The sequence below is a fragment of the Aythya fuligula genome, chromosome 7, assembly GCF_009819795.1.
Source record: "Aythya fuligula isolate bAytFul2 chromosome 7, bAytFul2.pri, whole genome shotgun sequence".
In the NCBI taxonomy this organism is placed as follows: Eukaryota; Metazoa; Chordata; class Aves; order Anseriformes; family Anatidae; genus Aythya; species Aythya fuligula.
Window position 1 is genome coordinate 3960323 of NC_045565.1, and position 12145 is coordinate 3972467.

At 36.5% G+C, this 12145-nt stretch overlaps 1 protein-coding gene across 4 annotated transcripts in view; it reads right to left on the bottom strand.

The window, feature by feature from the left end:
• The window catches only part of CTNNA3 (catenin alpha 3), a 458724-nt gene that overhangs the window by 113924 nt on the left and 332655 nt on the right, over window positions 1-12145 (bottom strand). The gene's annotated exons all lie outside the window — the stretch shown is intronic.

A 12145-nucleotide genomic window follows, 5' to 3' on the forward strand; every position in this document is an offset into this window, starting at 1 on the left:
TTCCTACAATATTTTTTCCCTTATTAGAATTTCCCTCGTTCAAATTCATCACCTCACAAACTCAAAACTACATTGAAAAAATGAAGAACTGTATTTTTCTTCATCTTTTCTCAGTATGACAGTTGGTTTATTGCCCACTTGATTTAAATCATCTGCTGCAGTGTATCCAAAAACTACACATTTTTACCATAATAATTAAAACACATATGTATGTCATAATTACCTTTTAGCTGTACAAATACTACTAGATTCAAAATACTACACTCCAAGTACAAAAATGAACATGAATTTTGGGACAGGCAGGGAGATGATGTTAATATATGTGAAATTCATAAGTGACAGAGCGAAATCTCAAACAAGTTCCTCGATGAGACACTAGAGGGGTTAAAAAAGATCTTCCTAGTGAAATGCTTAAAGAAAAAATAAACATGCACAAAATCATCCCACTAAAGGGATGACAGATGCAATAAAACATGATTATTCTTCCACAGTACTATAAAAAAAAACAACAGTATACATCACAGTAATTGCTATCTTCTGAATATAGCGAATATTTATCAAATGTTGAAGAAGCCATGCAAATGTTAAAGTAAAATCAACACACAGTGGAGAGCTGATCTTTGTTATACAGTTAACAAAAGAGGTACCCAGTGGTGTCTTTGCTAAGGACAAGAGTTGAAGTAAACCAATTCTGTCTTCCTTTGAGATTAAACACATTTCTAGTGGAAGGTGTCCCTGATGATGGGGGATTGGAATTAGATGGTGTTTAAGGTCCCTTCCAACCCAAACCATTCTATGATAGTATGATATTTGGAAAGTTACACAACTCTTTTTCTATAAGAGATTATTATGCTTCTTTCTGAACATCCATCTTCTCAGCCTTTCCACTGGCAATATTAAAGTTACATTTCTGCTCAACAAAATAATTCTTGATAAACAAATTTATAGCAACAGGAAGGAAAAAAGAACATCATCAGGAAGGAAGACAGATGAAAGAAAAAAAAACACTGGTATTAAAGTAAGAAATATGGGCCATAAAACTAAAGAGTAATGGACCTGAGCAAGAATTCTGTTCAGGCTGGAGAACAGTACCAGGAATGTCAAGGGTTACACAGAGAACAAGTATGTGGTATTATGTTAATATTCCAGTCTATAATACAAGTATTGAAGGGCATATCCTATTTCTTCATAGACAAAGTAATCTAAATATAAAACTGAATTAAACCATATAAAGGGTAAAACCATAAAATGTAAAAAAGAGTATGTTTACAGTTTTGAAGCTTAAATGCTTTTCAAAAGCATCTGTTAGTTTTGATACTGAATTTCCTTTTCTACAAAAACCTAAAATCTGCTGTCTCTCAGAGACTATTGTAAAACAACATTAGAAACACAAGATGTGAAGGTAACAGATCTGTTCTATCTTCAGAAGTACCATTTTAAAACTTCTCTTGCATTAAAGCACGAAATAATTCACAGTATACATGCTTCTTTTTAACTCAGATGACTGCCATTCAGTATATCAGCATTAAATTACATTTTATGTTACACAATAAATTGTAAAATCATGGTAACTTGAACAGACAAAATACATCAAACAGGTAATCCTGAATTACAAACTGCATCTAGCATGAGTATCCTGGGATTCTGTCTATACAAAAATTATGAATTCTGGTTTAGCTTACAGAACAGCTACATCACAGAATGCCTCTGTGAATATGGAAACACGTATTTGTCCCTGTCCAAATCCTTTCCTGGACACGTCCACAATATCAAAGGTCAGCAGAAAAAGGGAAGTTTACTTGTAGTGACTTTGATCACCCTGTTTGTTCAGCCTGCTCAGATTCTCTAACTACTCCCATGGACTATCATCTCCATGAGAACAGGGCAATAGCAAGACTGGTAACTATTGCAGTTTCACTGATGCCAACTATGCAGAAGAAAGGGGCAAATGGCAAGATGAAAAGAGACATTTTGGTAACTATCCTGTGCTACTTATACAGGTTAATACTTTCTCTTTTTTCAAGCATCTTTCCCTTTGTGCCTTCCACAGCATGAGACTTAAAAACAATCCAGTGTGTGAATGTGCACATGGTTGATAAAGGCTGAAGCACAGACAGAAATGCCCTAAGGGTTGACAGGCAAAGAATGCAGGAGAAAGGACTAACAAAAAACCAATTTTGTTACCACAGTTATGTCTAAAAGGAAGTACAAGTCACCATTACATTAGGTTTATTACTGTTGATGTGTTAAGAAGGAATTAGATGCAGCAACCTCTACCTTTGTGTGAATACACTGCTTTTTAACTGCTCAGCAAAGATGACAACTAAAGGGTTTAGGGGCTTTGTAAATAGAAAGATACAGTTCTGATATTTACTAAGTGAAATCTCAACCATAGAAAAACATAAATAACTTACTACCTTGAATTATATGTATCTCAAGTTACTTTCCAATAAAAACTGCATGTGGCCTACTACTCTATATGAATGAAAATACTATATAAATGGCACATATAATGGAAAGTTCACTTTTTCCAAACCCTTCCAAGAGAAGTCAAAGGCAAGACTTCCATGGAGAAAGAAAAAGCAAACTTGAGGCCTAAAGCTTTACATAAATACCCTTAGACCTGACTTGCACATCGTAACCTGAGGTCCCCATTAGCTGCTTCCTTCCAAATTGGTAACACTCCTTTTAAGTCTTTTTAGAACATAATTATCAGAGCATGGAAAAATATCAGAAGATAACAATTAAAATATAAGACCCTGCAAATACCATGTTTCAAAGATGACCAAAACAGAAACAGATTTGAATAACTGCATACTGTCCATACACCTTGTACTAGAGTATGTGTCCTTATCTGCTACATTTTTTCTTGCTACATCCCTAATTTTCACAACGGATCAGATGAGAACTTGACACAAGTGCTATGCGTCAAAAACTCATGAGCTCTTGTCAGCATGACAGAATGCACAGAAAATACACATGCTCAATGAGAACAAATGGCTATATTACCACACACTGGTAATACTGAGTGGTAGCCTTTCTGAATAGCAGAGCCTACATGAACAGTCTCACTATAATCTGAAGCTCTTCACAGATGAGGTACTTCACAATCAATAGCTTAAACACTGCTTAACTTATTTTCCACAGGGCATTTTCTGTTAACATTTGTCTTAGAAATTAAAGGAAAAAGGAGAAAGACAGCACTGATGACAGGCCAGCTGAGATCATTTTAACCTGCAACGTTCTTACAAATGCTTCCTCCTATTACATAAAATACATTAGATAATTTTTTATTTTCATCCAAGTATCCTACATTCCAAAGCAGAAAAGGAAGTTTACGACGATGTACCATCTCGTTGTTCTGATTCAAAATATTTCTTTTAAGAGTTAATTCTTAAGAGTGAATTGACAGACTTTTAAAGAACTTGTTAGATTGCCAGTCACCACAGCAGCTATCACAAGTGGTGCACTGTACCTTCTGATCTTCCTTTGGGATCTTGGTGTTAACTATATTGGTCAAAACTCTTTTCTCAGCTGAGCTAACTATCATATAATAAAGCTGGTTTGGACAAAGACATTACTCAGACTATCTCTAGGACAAAACTAGTGGCTCTTCCTTAGCATATCATTTGAAGAAAAAGACAGGTGATGCCCTTCCACTCCATATGGCACTAGTAAAGCTTCTGTTAAAGCACTTTTATTAAAGTTTCTCCATTCAGTTCAAGAAAGTTGTAGGCCAAATGGAGACATTCCAAGAAAATTAAAATAGAAAAATATTAGCAATTTAAGAAATCCATGAAGAGACATTAGAAAACTCAATCTGTCTCTTGAAAAAAAGATGGAAAATAAAACATACTTGCCTTTAATGCCTAAACCAATAAATTGGATGTAGAAATGTATTGATATTTAAACACAACCAAAATTATTCCTCTATCATCTGTTGTCATGACAAAAGAGCAAGCAAAGAAACTTCATAAAATAAGTCAACTACCTTTCCAACCACTCTTCTTCCTCTATTTGGACCAAAAATAAAAATAAAAAATGCTGCACTGAATTCCCATCTCTCTCCTACATACCAAAGTTTAGAGAACACTCAGCACTAGATCTCCATGAGCAATCTGGTGAAGCAGATTTTCTCGGTACATGGGCCTCTTTTACCAGTATTAATAGAATATCTACATTCTACATGCAGGGCAGTGTCTTAGTCACTTTTCAAGCCAGAGATCACTGGTAATCTCTAAATGTTTTAAGTCACTGGAAACGTCAATACAAGAATTTAAAATAAAGAAGTGTAAATAAAGAATTGCAAAAAAAAAAAAAAAAAAAAAAAAGAAAATAGATGTCCTATCTTCTCTGATTGTATTAACTGTATTAACATTCTATCTGCTAAAATTAAGAAACTAGATGATATTTTCTAATATGATTTGCTGCTAATCTGGCTGGCAACACTGCTATTCTGTCTCAGACCAAGAATGGTATTGAGCAGCATGGTTCACAACGATACAATATTTACTCAGCAAATAAATTCACGATGCTTCCAAAATGCTCAATTTTAAACACATACAACTGGATATTTCAGTTTTAATACCTGTAAATGCCTACTGTTATATCCATCTTAAAAAAGGCAAAGAGGAGGATGCAGGAAGCAATGGCCTTCACCTCTGTTCCTGGGAAAATAATGGGAAAAAAATATTGGCCTCCAGTCCAATGAAGGACAGAAGCCAGCACTGTTTGTTCCCCATCTTCTTAACAATACCAACTCGAGCATGACCAAACTGATTGTACTCAGTGACAGAACATGAAGATGAATGTGGGCAGACATGAGTGGATTGCAGTAAGTTTCCCCTCAGCAAGGTAGTGAAAACTCTTCCAGATCTATCACTATCTCTGCAAGATAATTTTTGAAGGGAAAGAGAAGCAACAACTCTTTGCACTGATCATTTTAATATGTACATTTTCAGATACAGACACTTCATCCTGAAGTATGAAATATGACCTTCATTTTTGTTTACAGGAAATGTTTATTTAAGTTTCTATTTCTTTTGTATTTTACCTCAGGGTGAGTAACATATTGGCTGAGTTGGAAGCTTGTCCTTGAGGTTTGTTTTCATTCACATATGCATAAATGATTCAGTCATTAGCTTATAAACTCAGAAAAGCTATAGAAGAAAAAAGCAACAACAAAAAACCACCACTATCTAAAGAGTAACAAAAGAAAGAAGAATATTTCTTCAAGACACTGCCTATTAATTACAGAATCGGAAGCCCAAAATGATTAGCTTAATTGAATAATGAAGTTTTCAAATTACAAAGAAATTCACAAGTGAGAATCTTACAGCAATATTAATCTTTTAAAGAGTTTTTCTTCTTTCCATCTTCCATTTTAACATAATCCCAGTAAGCTTTGGATGGTTTGAGATATTAACTACTTCTGTCTTTTCTGTCAATTTCTTGGGAAACAAATTCAGCCTACAGACAGGTTCCTGGATTTTCAGCTTTCCATTCAGTAGCCTGATGTATTCCAGGACAGCATGTTTAAGACCTTCTGCTTTCCTACACCCTTACATGAGCCAGGCTCTGTGATCTCTGAAGACAGAAGTACACTGCAGAAGCATACAGCCATCTATATGTCTAAAAATGGATACTGATAAAGGAAAAATGGATATGAAGTAGTCAAGAAGCACCGACACCTGGATTGGCAAGAAATAAAAAGAAGCAAGAAAAAAAGAAGTACCCCAGCTGGGTATGGGTCACTTCTCTAACCACAGTCCTCTTCTCCCCAGGCCTACAAGATCAAGGAAATGCCTCTCCAAAAACACACAGTGGTGACTAGCACATATACAATTTTCCCCCAGCCTCTTAATTTGGGCTTCTCAATTTCAACATACCCTTCATAGGTCATCAGAGAGAAACTGTATATTTTAGGGGCAATTCCCCTCATCCTTACATGTAAGTGTATTCAGCTGAATTAGGTCTTCAAAGTGCCCCTTTCTCTCCTTTCACTATAAAAAAGCTGCAAACGGTTAGCTCAATTTTGATTCTGAAAGCTACAGGAGATGGTTCCATATTCCCAGTATTCATGACAATATGTAGGGCAACAAAGAACAATTTTTGATGCATTAGTACTCTGTAATATGATGCAGATTTTATAGGACAAGAATAGAAAAGTAGTTGAAAATTGCAGCAGAACGTGAAAAAGAAAACTACAAAGCATAAAAAGAAATGTATCACTCTTCCACAATGTAAATACACTTTTATTCAAACTATAAATGTGCGTAACTGTATTATCAACTACATTCTCCTAAAATTGTATTGTCTTCACCCAAGTAACTACAATCAACTTTCAGTAAAAACCTACAAAAGTTGTAATTTGTTCTCCAAAAAAAAACATATTCAACAACTCCAGTTTCTCGCAGCACAGCAGAATGAACCCCTTCAACTTAAATCTGATCCTGGCAACTCCTGAAAAGACCAACTAGAAGGCCCTTTGGCCTAGACTCGTATGCTAGGAAGCACTGAACTATAAGATCTTTTTTCGTCTCACCCACTGTGGACAAACAAGGATGCAATGCTATGACAGTAACATCAGAATTCATGTGGTACATGTACATCTCCTAGATCTGATCGCAAATACAAGGACTAACAAATGGTCCCCCTTTCTATTCCACAGAGAAGAATACTTCAATGGACTTGTATTATAAAACCAGCTTTACTAAACTGCTCCAAAAAGTACCCCTACCATTTAAAAAAATTCGCACCTAATACTACAAGCATTTCCATACAGATCCAAGAACGGATAACTTAGTTAATCAGCATATACGCCTCATCTCCAATGATACTTCTTAGAAATAAATAACATAGCATGATAGGAAAACATTGCCAGGTAACCTTATCACAACATTAACAGATTAATTGACTCTGGTCTTTCACTTCTTTACTAAGATGTGACACTGGTGAAAAAGAGAGAATAGTCAAAATGAAACAAAATACTATCTGAAAAAAAAAAAAAAAAGTCAGCAAAACTGTGAGGATAATGAGGCTCACAATAATAGAATAGTTGCTCAAAAAGGTTGTGAAATCTCTGGACTTGGTCTGAAATTAGAGTTGAGATTAGTCAGAGTTGGCCAAGCTGTGAACTTGTGTAGGAGGGTGAACTACACTTCGACGTTCTATCCTGCCTGAATGACTTACGATTCTGTGATACAGAGAAAACATGGTAAGAACTTTGAGCCTAGAAGGACACAGTCTAAGGACAGAATCACAGAATCACCTAGGTTGGAAGAGACCTCCAAATCACCTAGTCCAACCTCTGACCTAACACTAACCAGTCCCCCACTAAACTGTATCACTAACAGCTAAATGTCTTTTAAAGACCTCCAGGGATGGTGACTCCACCACTTCCCTGGGCAGCCTGTTCCAATGCCTCACAACCCTTTCGGTAAAGAAGTTCTTCCTAATATCCAACCTAAACCTCCCCTGGGGCCACTTTAGCCCATTCCCCCTCGTCCTGTCACCAGTGAGGGGCCCAAAACTGAACACAGTACTCGAGGTACGGCCTCACCAGAGCCGAGTACAGGGGGACAATCACTTCCCTAGCCCTGCTGGCCACACTGCTTCTTATGCAAGCCAGGGTGCTGTTGGCCTTCTTGGCTACCTGAGCACGCTGCTGGCTCATATTCAGCTGACTATCAACCAATACTCCCAGGTCCTTCTCTGCCAGGCAACTTCCTAACCACTCAACTTATCCAGGCTCTACAAATTACTGAAACATTCCCGATCTGCATCAGCAAGTCCTTTCTACACATTTGGTCATAAAATTCATCAGAACATTTGACACCACCTGTCAGCTTTGTTTTCTTTCTTCTTTCTTTACTTAAGACTTAGCAATTATTTTTCACGCTTCCCTTTTACCATTAGATGAGAAGTTATTTGCCTTACAAAATCTTATTTTACAAAGTACATGTATGTACATTCAGTTCACAAAATACACAGGACAACCAGTTTATCTCCACTCCAGGCCTCACATTTTTGTTTAAATGGCAATGAATATCCAAAGCATTTATTATTCTCCTCAAAACATCCCCTCTCAGAAAACACAGGACAGTCTCCCTTTTGCCAACTGTACAGTCCTAAGGCTAAAATTCTGGGAGGCTTCTTTTTGCTTCTTTTTCCCAGCAGATGAACTACAAAGGGGTAGTGGGGGGGGGAATTAGGCCTTCCCTTCCGCTTTGGGAGGTGGGGTGAGGAGGTGGTGTTTTTTTTCCCATCATTTTTTTGTTCAGTCCTGTTAGCTTTTCAGCAGTCTGTTAGGAGAACTGTATGGGACAGAGTTCTTAAATACAAGAGAGACAAGAGAAGATTCTCATTCAGCATATGAGCAGAAGGCTGCGTCACACACAAAACAGTAGACCAGCCTTTGCTCAGTCTTCTTTTACCCCATTTGCCCCTTTTGTAAGCAGAGTTGCTTACAGAGCTGATAAATTAAAGCAGAAAAAAACTACCAAAAAAAAAAAAAAAAACACCACAAACAAACCACGTTTTATTTTCATTGCTAGGAAAGCAGAGATTCAATTTTCCATATCATTTGCTTTGCCAAGAAAGAAGAGCTGAAGTCTGCAGTTTTATTGCCTTAGGTGAAAAATGACTTGGCCCTATACAGGGCATAAATAAATCTGTTTTCTGCCCTTCTATGGCTAGGAAATACAAAATTTATTGTTGCTTTCTAAATTCCACATCTAAAACCCAAATCTATCTAAAATATTACTAACTTCATGAAAATCTCTCTTCAAACTCAGAAAGTCCTTAGTAAATCAAAAATCCTGAAGTCTAAAACTGACAAAAGCAACGTTTTCTGAATAACGGCTTACCTCAAAGAATTAGTTCGTGCCAGGGATTACACAGAATTTTTCATTCAACTCAATCCTTATCTTATAGGTAATGAAAATCATTTAAACAGTCAAATAACTAACCAGATTACAGTAAAATAGTTCAAAGCACAGCAGTTATAAATCAATGCACAGCCAATAACCTTGTTAATAATTTCAGGACAAATGCCATAGAACGAAGAGTTGGCAATCTTCCTAGTTTGGGCCAAGCAGAATAGAAGAAATCTGCATTATCTTGGGAATGCTGAATGTCTGCCTTGGGATCAGATGGAGGAATTGGTCAATTTACCAACTTCAGAAAGGTTCAGTTTCCTTGGGGGAGGAGGATTAACAATGAAAATTAACTACCTATTTCCTTCTGCTAGATTACTGGTGTATAATGGGATAATTCTGCATTATCTGTTTTACAATGTGTGTAACATAACAGACAATAATACCATGTTAAATAGTAGCTATTTCAGTTATGTCAATAAAATCTTTTCAAAAGATAACAGCCATCTGTCCCTCTTAGATAACTGTTCAGGTGCAGTAATATTCTCACGTAACAGCTTTTTATTAGCTATACTGAACATTAGATGACCATATAGTATTCATTTGATACAACGGCCAATACACAGAAAAAATATTAACAAATGTAAAACAATTAATTGGCAAGTGAAGTTAGGAAGAAAAGCCTTCTTGGCCCATCCATCAGCTGCTGCTTCTTCTAATATTAAGCCTCCCTTCTCACTCTATCCAAGCATTCTATCAAAAACAAATACAGGGGTATTACCTCAACAGTATTCCCCAGAAGACTACCCCTGCGTTACAGCATGTCTGTGTGAAAAACAGGGTTGCTCCATCTGTTGCGGATTTGCTTTCCTTCAGTTTTTATTTGAAGCTTTTTCTCATCCTTTTTGTTAGACAAAACATACTTCACTTTCCATTACCAGGCCTTCTTCAAAGTCTACTTTTTAGAACAAAAACCAATTTGGCTCACAGGGAAAGCTGTAAGCTTCCCCCTTACCCCCTCCATTTAGTCAGTAAACAACAAAATTAAGAGGCTTTTTGATATTTCCTATGAATGTTTGTATTAAATGAAAACCACTTAAACAGCTGCATGTTATGTATCCGACCAAATTCCACACACACATACATTTATCAACGTCAGTGAAGACAACTTAGAGAAGTGGTCTCTGTATAGAGATACACAGTATGAGAAATGAGAGAAGAAAAATAAGGTGTGAGTTTACTAACTGGAAGCCACACAAATTAATACACTGTTTTCCATACACCAAGTTTATCACATTGATACATTTATACTGAGTAATGCCAAGTGCTTGCATTTTTGAGCATACCTCATATGAATCCTGACCTGGCCATCCCTTCCATCCCTTTTTCTAATTACAAGTAGTTCTTAGGCACATTGACCTTCCACTACATCCTGTATATAACCAGAACATTAGGTTTTGATGGTGGTATTTTAAGGTGGTTTTGTTTGTTTGTTTGTTTTGGTGTGTGTGTTTTGTTGTTTTTGCCTTCTTTCGGGGGGGGGGGGAGCAGCAACAGGACAATAAAAAATTGAACAAAAAATGGGAAAAGCCATAATTCTGTAAGCACATACATGAAAAGACTGACGTTTTTTGCTTAAAGATATGCACTAAATGTCACATTGTAATATAAAATGTATCCTCAAAAAGTATACAAGTGTGCATGCATGTAGACATAAAAGAACTATCCTGGAATTAAGACTACTCTGAAGTATAGCTTCTGCACTTACAGTATGTTTGCAGTCAGAAATAATGCCAAGAAAGCCATAAACCGGATTTATCTGTTGCTGTATTTTGATTCTAGAAGAAATGTAGAAACTTCACTTAGGAGAACACTCACTTTGTGTCTGTCCTGTTGCAGTCAGGATCCCAAATAATTTAACCAGTTAATAATTAACTGGTTTTGTAAGTTGCACATGAAAGAAGTAAAACTTCTTTGTTGTTGATGATGTTTTTTGCGAGGCACTTTTTTTTTTTTTTTTTATATAGTTACTTTTAACTTCAGGGGCTTTTGTTTGTTTTTGCCTGGGCACTTTCCACTATTGCACGAGATTTTTTTTTTCCCCTGACATGCTAAGTATTCCCAGCTTTATGGAAATCAAAGACATGTACTATCCAGCTGCTGGAGAGTCCGAAGAGCAGGCTGCTTTCTGGCCATCAGGAAAACCTCATCAGTGTCCTACTGGTTGTTATTACATTCACAAGAGGGGACCTTAAGGGAACACATCATCACTTCAGCAGTCACCTTTTGCTCAACTTGTGCACTTATGCATCTTTTCATTTCATTAAAAAACAAAACAAAACAAAAAAAAACAACACAAGGGTTTGACATGCTACACCCTAGTTTGGCAAATTGACTTTCAGTAGTCAAAACACACTTCCTAAAGTTTCAGAACTATGGCACAGTGGGCTATCAGAGAACAGGTATTATATCATAACTGGAAACAAGAAAGTCTGGCATTCTGCACCACAGTAGCATCAACACTTAGTAGCATCACCACTTTGAACTCTTAGTGTCACTGATCAAATATATTTTATTATTTGGTTGTGCTTATTGAATACCATTATTTAGAATATATGTATATGTTTCCAGTAGGCCTCATTACAAAAATCAAGCAGATCAGTTCCTACAAAGCTGCATAAAACCATCAAAACCTACTGCCACAGATGCAGATGGAAAGCTATTAGCAACCAAGCTGCTAGAAAATAAACATACAAAAAATTAATCCCAAAATGTACAAAACTCATACATCCATCATGCTCCAGAGACTGCCAAATCTGATTTCTGACAGATCAAACGCAAATAGAATTACAACTGCATCAGGCTATTTACTAGGTAACTTCCCACTTCTTCTCACTTTTGTCCTCTACAGGCCTACAAGAAGTTCATGACTAGAACATTCCCATAATCTTTGGTACAGAAAACCTTGAATTAGAAAATGTGGATTTGCAATAGCAGGTTTTCACAGCACAACACTTTCCAAAGCAGGTTCCCAAAATGAGCATGCAATACTGATCCAAGTTGGTTTCTTGGTTACAGAATAACCAAGCATGTGATTCTTACTAATGTATCAATTATCTAAGAAGTATATCACCATTATAATGTTTGCCATCAAGTCTAAGCAATCAGTGTTAGAAGAGTAATTTGCATTTATGACTGTGTATTAGGGACCGTACTCAACTTTTGGGGCAACAATATCAATGTCAAAGGTATGTAGAAGGCAACAGAAA